This window comes from Myxine glutinosa, chromosome 9 (genome assembly GCF_964187855.1).
Source record: "Myxine glutinosa chromosome 9, kmMyxGlut1.1, whole genome shotgun sequence".
In the NCBI taxonomy this organism is placed as follows: domain Eukaryota; kingdom Metazoa; phylum Chordata; class Myxini; order Myxiniformes; family Myxinidae; genus Myxine; species Myxine glutinosa.
In genome coordinates, this window is record NC_136269.1 from 78257079 (window position 1) to 78264720 (window position 7642).

A 7642-nucleotide genomic window follows, 5' to 3' on the forward strand; every position below is an offset into this window, starting at 1 on the left:
GTAAAATTAGCAAGGAGAGCGACAAAAGGTATGTTTCTTTTCATTATATTGTTCACAGGTAAGATGTCAGATGACACAGGCCCTCACTTATTTTATGCCATCTATGTTTGCCTTCGCAACTGCCACCATGGAGGAGGATGGATACAAAAGGAGAAGAGATTCCAGAGATACAATAACACAAGGTGAGCTCACTACTTTGCCACAATGTCTGACAGAAGTGTGGCACCATTCTCCAAAACACATCACATGGTATGGATGAGAGAGAAACTCTCCATTGTCGCGATAAAGTCAGCTTTTTGAAAGACAACCCAGCCTGTGGTCTTCTGCTGTCAGTATGTTGACGTACTTCGCTGAGTTGGACATTTTATTCATATTTCTGCTGGAACTATCCATCGCTGGTGTCATACTCCACGTATACCTACATGTAATTGCAGTACTAATTTGCTTTGCCAGTTTGTCAATGTGCGTGCAGGTTGAACCGGATGTTGTTTGACGCAACACACAGCAGGTGGTCGTTGTGCAGGTGACTCCAATATCATTAGACAAAGGGAAAATTCCGACCTCAGTGTGAGTCGACACAGACACTTTCCCACTGGGGCTGGAAGGATGGCCTAAATGTATGCACACTCACTTCTGAGCCATCCAGCTTGGATTAAATGTGGGTGGGATCCGTCAGCCGTCCAACCAATGGGTGCAAATTTCAAAAATCCAGCCACAACAACAACAACAACAACAACAACAACAACAACAAGTACGCAGAGCTCTTGTAGACCTGCATATAAAGAAGACGCCAGGCCAACTTTGGCATTGGACACAGTGACAGGTGTACCAACCGACAGCCTGCAGATTTGGTCCGAAGTCTTTGACAAGCCGCTTTGGCAAAATGCATGTGGCTAGGCAAATGGCCGGCATGTAAACATGTCATCAACTTCGACACTCCAAAAACAAGATAAAAACGTGGGAGATTATTTTGCACCCGCTCTTTCACACCGAAATATTTTGCTTAGACCTAGCAAAAGTGCGCTAGTTTTTCTTCGTTGTAACAATATATCAACATTATGAATTATAAGCATCTCTTCTTCCCCAAATTTGACTTTGTTGTAACGAAAACAGTCTTCTGATAGTCTCGGATATTTCCACGTTTTTTTTCAACTGAATCCATTCTCATTTCCCTTAATGAATGGTTTGAAAAGAGTCGCAATTACGGTGCTAAATTGGTAGAACGCGCAATCTATGTGCTGTGTAGGTGTGAATTAATTTCTCTATTTCGTAAAGACACAAATCGTGGTTCGTTGCTTTTTTCATATAAAAGGATGAATACCAACACATCAAAAAGGGTGCGTCATGAATCATGATAGTATAACTCATTGTAGGCCTGCATTAAAAAAAAAAAACAATGCACCAAAAGCATGTTAACTAGTTAATTGGATATCCTACAGATCAAGTACAAAAAATGGCGGAATATTTAAAATTAGGCTACTCTCCCCTCTCCACCTCCCAGTTCCGACCTAGTTTTGTCCCCTATTTTCTCACTTTCTCATTTGCGTATTCCCCACATCCCAACTCTTCCATCCCTCTTCTCTTCCCTATAGTCTCTTCCTTTCCTTCCTTTTCTCAAATATATTTTTCTCGAATAAAGCCACCCTTTCAATCTCTGCAGATGCTATATGAAGATGACCCCTAATCGTTCAGGAAAGAGTTGAAGCATTCTCTTAATTTTCTCTTTTCACTCCTACATGTGCATTCAAAGATTAAAGAGTGTAATTTATATTAAAGAGTAAGGCATAATACTTCAAAGGAATAATTCTGATTATTAGAATTTTTTTTTTTTTTTTTTTTTTTTTTTGTATACAAGATCGAGGCTCGTGAAAGAGCGAACATTAATCACACAGAAAGATAAACAGACACATAAAACAAATAACATCGGGAGCGGTAGACAAGATGGGGAGAGAGGGGGAAGGACACAAACACAACATTTGAGAGCAGGGACCGAGAGACATGGAGACATCGAGAGATCTGTGGGAGGGAGAGGGCTTTGGGGGGGAGGCATGTGAAGGGGGGGGGGAGGCATGTGAAGGGGGGGGGGGGAATAAACATATGGACACTGCCAGGATTTCCAGGAAAGAAGTTGGAATTTCAAACAAGGTGGATCTGGGGTGAATTAGTGGGGGTAGAAAAGATCAAGGTTATGGATGGGGGAAGATAAGAGATGGTGGTGAACAGCTGTTTTAAAGACCTGGAGGGAGGAGAGGGATTGAAGGGAGTGTGGGAGTTTGTTCCACAGGCGGGAGAAAAGAGGAATGAAAGAGTGAAGGTGAGCAGAGAGCCGAGATTTCGGCAGTTTAACCATCAGAGGGTTGCTGGCAGATCTTGTGCGACCTGTAGGAATATTTGGGGGGCAGAGCACAGAGAGAGCTGGGGGTGCAAGGCCGGAGAGGAGTCGGTAGAAGACAGAAAGACCACCTACCTGCCTGCGGTGAGTGAGTGAAAGGCCCTCAGAGATAGCTTCATTGCGGGAGATTCCAATGATTTTGAAAGCTTTGGATTCAACAGCGTGAAGCCGAGCCAGGTGTGAGGCAGGAGCACCAGCCCATAGGGGAGAACAGTATTCCATTGAGCTGCGGATGAAAGCCTTGTATGTGGTGAGGAGCTCAGGTGTGCCGAGGAAGGACTTCGCACGACGGAGGATGCCCAGTCGGCAACTGGCTTTGGAAAACAGCTTGGAAATGTGGTTTTCCCAAGAAAGATCATGGCAGATAGTGAGACCCAAAAGCTTGAGCGACAGAACTTCTTGGAGAGGATTGTTGAGAAAGTAGCTGGGAGGGTTGTCCAGTCGATCTTTTCGGAGAGACATAGTAAGAGAGTGAGATTTGTCAGGATTGAAAGACATGTTCCACTTGTTTGACCAGTCTGTGATTTTGTCCAGGTCTTCAGAGAGTGAGGAGGCTGCAGACTGCCGATCTGAGGGAAGAGGAATGGAGCGGCAGAGAGTGGAGTCATCAGCAAAGAGATAGAGAGGATTTTCCAGAGAGTCGGAGAGATCATTGATAAAGACCAGAAAAAGCACAGGGCCCAGCACACTTCCTTGGGGAACTCCAGCCTGAACAGGAAGGGGAGATGAGAGAAATCCATTCAGGGCCACACGTTGACTACGACCAGAGAGGAAGTCCACAAGCCATGCATGGAGATTTCCATGGATACCATAGGAGGAGAGTTTGGTGAGCAGAGCTGGGTGCCAGACCGTATCAAAGGCCCGTGATATGTCAAGGGAGACAGCTCTGATTTCCTGTTTGGCATTGAGGACCTCCATCCATTGTTGAGACAGCAGAAGCAGCATGTCCAGAGTAGAGTGACCTGGTCTGAAACCAAATTGATGATCAGAGATCAAGCCATTGGAGAAGAGGAAAGATTTCATATCCGAAGCAATGATGGATTCCATGACTTTGCTGATAATTGGGAGCAGGCTGATTGGTCTGTAGTTGCAAGGATCTGTTTTTGCACCTTTTTTGTGTAAAGCGGTAATGTTAGCTGATCTCCAGGATGCTGGCAGATGACCTTGAGCAAAATATAGGGTGAAAAGAACAGAGAGAGGGTGAGATAGAGCGGCAGAGCAGGATTTTAGGACCCGTGGGCTGATGCCGTCTGGTCCAGTTGCAGAATCAGAGTCGAGGTTTGACAAAAACTCCTCCACCTTGTCAGGAGAGAAGGACACAGAGTCCAGGAGCAGTTGGGTTCGACTGGGAAAGGTGGGAACAGAGAGAGATGGGTTTGGGACTAAGGATTTTGAGGCGAACACAGAGTTGAGGCATTCGGCTTTGTCACGTGCGATGTCAACTGTGTGGCCATTTGAGGTAAGGGAGGGGATGGAGGGGGAACAAACACCAGAAACGGATTTGACCAGACGCCACCAGGATTTGGAGGAAGGAGACAGGTTTGAGAGTTCATTCTTGAGTGAGGAGAGATAGTGCTTCCTGGCACTCCTGAGGGTAGACACACACTTGTTCCGAGCTTGGTGGAAGGAACTGAGATTGCCTTCAGTTGGATTAGCCTTCCAAGAGGCAAAGGCAAGTTGTTTCAGGGCAACTGCCTCACCACAAGATTCAGTGTACCATGGACGGGAGGAAGGGTAAGACAATTGAAGGCGAGATGGGATAAATCTGTTCATGAGAGAGATCAGTTTGCTTTGGAAGAATTCCCAGGAAGAATTGATGTCAGAGGCAGTGGAGATGGGAGACCAATCCAGACGATTGATGGCTGCTTGAAGACCGTCCCAGTCGGCCTGAGTGAAATGCCAGACTCGTCGACGCTGAGGAGGCTCTCTGAGAATGGCCAGAGAGATGTCCACTTTGACAAGCACATGATCAGAAGAACCGATTGGAGCAGAAGAAGAGCAGCAGACATTAGCAGGGAAGTTTGTCATAAACAAGTCTAGAAGAGAAGATACTCCATTGGCTGAGATCCAGGTCGGGAAATTGACAGATTGTGTCAATCCCAGTGAGTCACAGAAGTCCTTTGCTGAGGTGCCATGACTGGTGAGAGAGGAACCCACACCCAACCAGGTGGCATGATGACAGTTGAAGTCAACTGTGATAAAGATTGTGATTGAGCTGTGATTTGAGCTGTGATAAAGAGATTAATGTGTTAAGTTTAAGTTTAAGTTTAAGCACCTGGAGGGCCAGTTTGCGGGGCAAATGGATGACCCGGCTGAAGCGCCCTCTGGCGACCGGCGGCGTCCGGGGTGCAGGGATGCCAGGTGGGATGCCCCCGGCTGTACCCGGGATGGGTGCCGGACCGGGGGGCGGCGTGCCTTCGGTGCTGGGCGGTGCCGGGGGTCCGCCCGCAGGGGGGCGGCCCCTACGCGGGGGCCGAGCCACCGGCGGTGGGTGGTCCACGTCGAAGTGGGCCGGCTTGAGGCGGTCCACAGAAACGCGGTCAGGAGTACCGCCGATGTCCAGGGTGAAGTGTTTCACCCCGGTCTCCAGCACGCGGAAAGGCCCGTCGTACGGGGACCGCAGTGGTGTCCGATGGGCATCGTGGCGGACGAAGACGTACTCCGCCGTGCGAAGCTCCGGGGCGACGTGCGTCGGTGGGTGCCCGTGGCGTGCCGTCGGCACTGGGGCGAACCTCTGGGCGGTCTCCTGCAGAGCGGAGCGCTGCTGTGCCGTGGACCATGGTGCCGTGGAGTCGGGGAGGAACTCGCCCGGCACCCGCAGCGGTTGCCCGAAGACCAACTCCGCCGCGGATGCGCGCAGGTCCTCCTTGGGCACCGTCCGGAGGCCCAGCAGGACCCTGGGGAGCCTGTCGACCCAGCCGCCGTCGCGGAGGGTGGCCCGGAGCGCGGCCTTCAATGAGCGGTGAAATCGCTCACACAGGCCGTTAGCCTGGGGGTGGTAGGCCATGGTTCGGTGCAGCCGGACCCTGAGCCCCTGCGCGACCGCCCCCCAGAGCTCCGAGGTGAACTGGGGGCCGCGGTCAGACGAGATGTCTGAGGGGGCACCGAACCGGGCGACCCAGGTGGCGATGAAAGCCTGCGCGACGTCCGCCGCCGTCGTCGACGCCAAGGGCACGGCCTCCGGCCACCGGGTGGTGCGGTCCACCATGGTGAGGACGTGGGTGAAACCCCGCGAGGGGGGCAGAGGTCCCACCTGGTCCACGTGGACGTGGTCAAACCGTCGTTCCGGCACTGTAAACGGGACCAACGGGGCCTGGGTGTGCCGGTGCACCTTGGCGTGCTGGCACGCGAGGCACGTCCTGGCCCAGCCACGGACGGCCTTCCGGAGGCCATGCCAGACGAATTTGTCGGCGATCAACCTTTGGGAGGCCCTCGCGCCCGGGTGGGACAGGCCGTGGATGGCGTCAAACACCTGGCGCTGCCAGCCTGCGGGCACAATGGGGCGAGGCCGCCCGAGGGAGACGTCGCACAAGAGGGCCACGCCCGCGCCGTCGAACGGCACCTCGGTGACGCGGAGGCCCGTGATGGCGGTCCGCAAGGCCTGGACATCGGGGTCAGCGGCCTGGTCTGCTGCCATCCGGGCATAGTCGATGCCGAGGTGGACTGCGTGGGTGACGGCCCGGGAAAGGCAATCCGCCACCGGGTTGTCCTTCCCCGCGACGTGCCGGATGTCCGTCGTGTACTCGGACACGGCCGAGAGGTGACACTGCTGCCGGGCCGACCATGGCTCAGTGACCTTGCCCATCGCGAAGACCAGCGGCTTGTGGTCGACGAAGGCCGTGAATGCACGGCCCTCGAGCAGATGGCGGAAGTGCCTGACCGCCAAGTGAAGCCCGAGCAACTCGCAGTCGAAGGTACTGTAACGGCGTTCGGGCGGGCGAAGCTGCCGGCTAAAGAACGCCAGCGGTTGCCAAGCTCCACGCACCCATTGCTCATGCACCGCGCCCACCGCGTAGTCCGTGGCGGTGGTGAGGTGTCGGTGGTGAGGGCGATCGGCGCATCGGGCGCCGGGTGCGCGAGCATGGTGGCGTTAGCCAAGGCGAGCTTCGCGCCCGTGAACACCGCGTCCATCTGCTCGGTCCAGGTGACGTCGCCTTTGCCCGGCTTACCTCGGAGAGCTTCGTGCAAGGGGCGCCGAAGCTGGGCGATACGGGGCAGGAACCGATGGTAAAAGTTCACCATGCCCAGGAACTCCTGCAGCCCCCTGATCGTGCGGGGGAGTGGAAACCCCTTCACCGCCTCCACCTTGGCCGGCAGGGGGACGGCTCCGTGCCTGGTGACGCGGTGCCCCAGAAAATCGAGTTCGGCGACGCCGAACCGGCACTTTGCGGGGTTCACAATCAGGCCATGCTGGCCCAGGCGTTTGAAGAGCGTGCGGAGGTGGTGTAGGTGCTCTTCGCGGGACGCGCTGGCGATGAGGATATCGTCCAGGTAGACGTATACAAAATCCAAGTCGTGCAGGACGCTGTCCATCAGCCGCTGGAACGCCTGAGCAGCATTCTTCAGACCGAAGGGCATCCGCAGGAATTCGAAGAGTCCGAACGGCGTGATGACCGCCGTCTTCGGGACGTCCTCCGGCCTGACGGGGACCTGATGGTAACCGCGTATGAGGTCCACCTTCAAGAAGAAGGACATGCCCGCAAAACGGGCGGAAAAGTCCTGAATGTGGGGGACGGGGTAGCGGTCGGGGGTGGTGGCGTCATTGAGACGGCGATAGTCCCCGCACGGTCGCCATCCCCCGCCGGGCTTCGGCACGATGTGCAGCGGCGACGCCCAAGCACTCTCCGAGCGCCGAACGATGCCGAGTCGCTCCAGGGTAGCAAACTCCGCTTTTGCTACCGCCAGCTTCGTCGGCTCGAGGCGGCGTGCCCGGGCGTACACCGGTGGCCCGACGGTGGGGATGTGATGGGCCACCCCATGCTTGACGGCCCCCGCCGAGAAGGTGGGCCGTGTGAGGGCCGGGAACCCGGCGAGGAGGCGGGTGAATTTGTCCGCTGCCGGAAGCGTACAGATCAACGTGGCCGGAACCGAACCGTTCAGCAAGCCGCTTGGCAAGCCGCTCGGTGAGCCGCCCAGTGGGCTGTTCGACGAGCTGGGCAGTGCACAAGCGAGCGAGCTGAACGTCTCGGCCTGGACTAGACGTCTGTGCTTTACGTCGACCAGGAGCCCATTTGCGCACAGGAAGTCCGC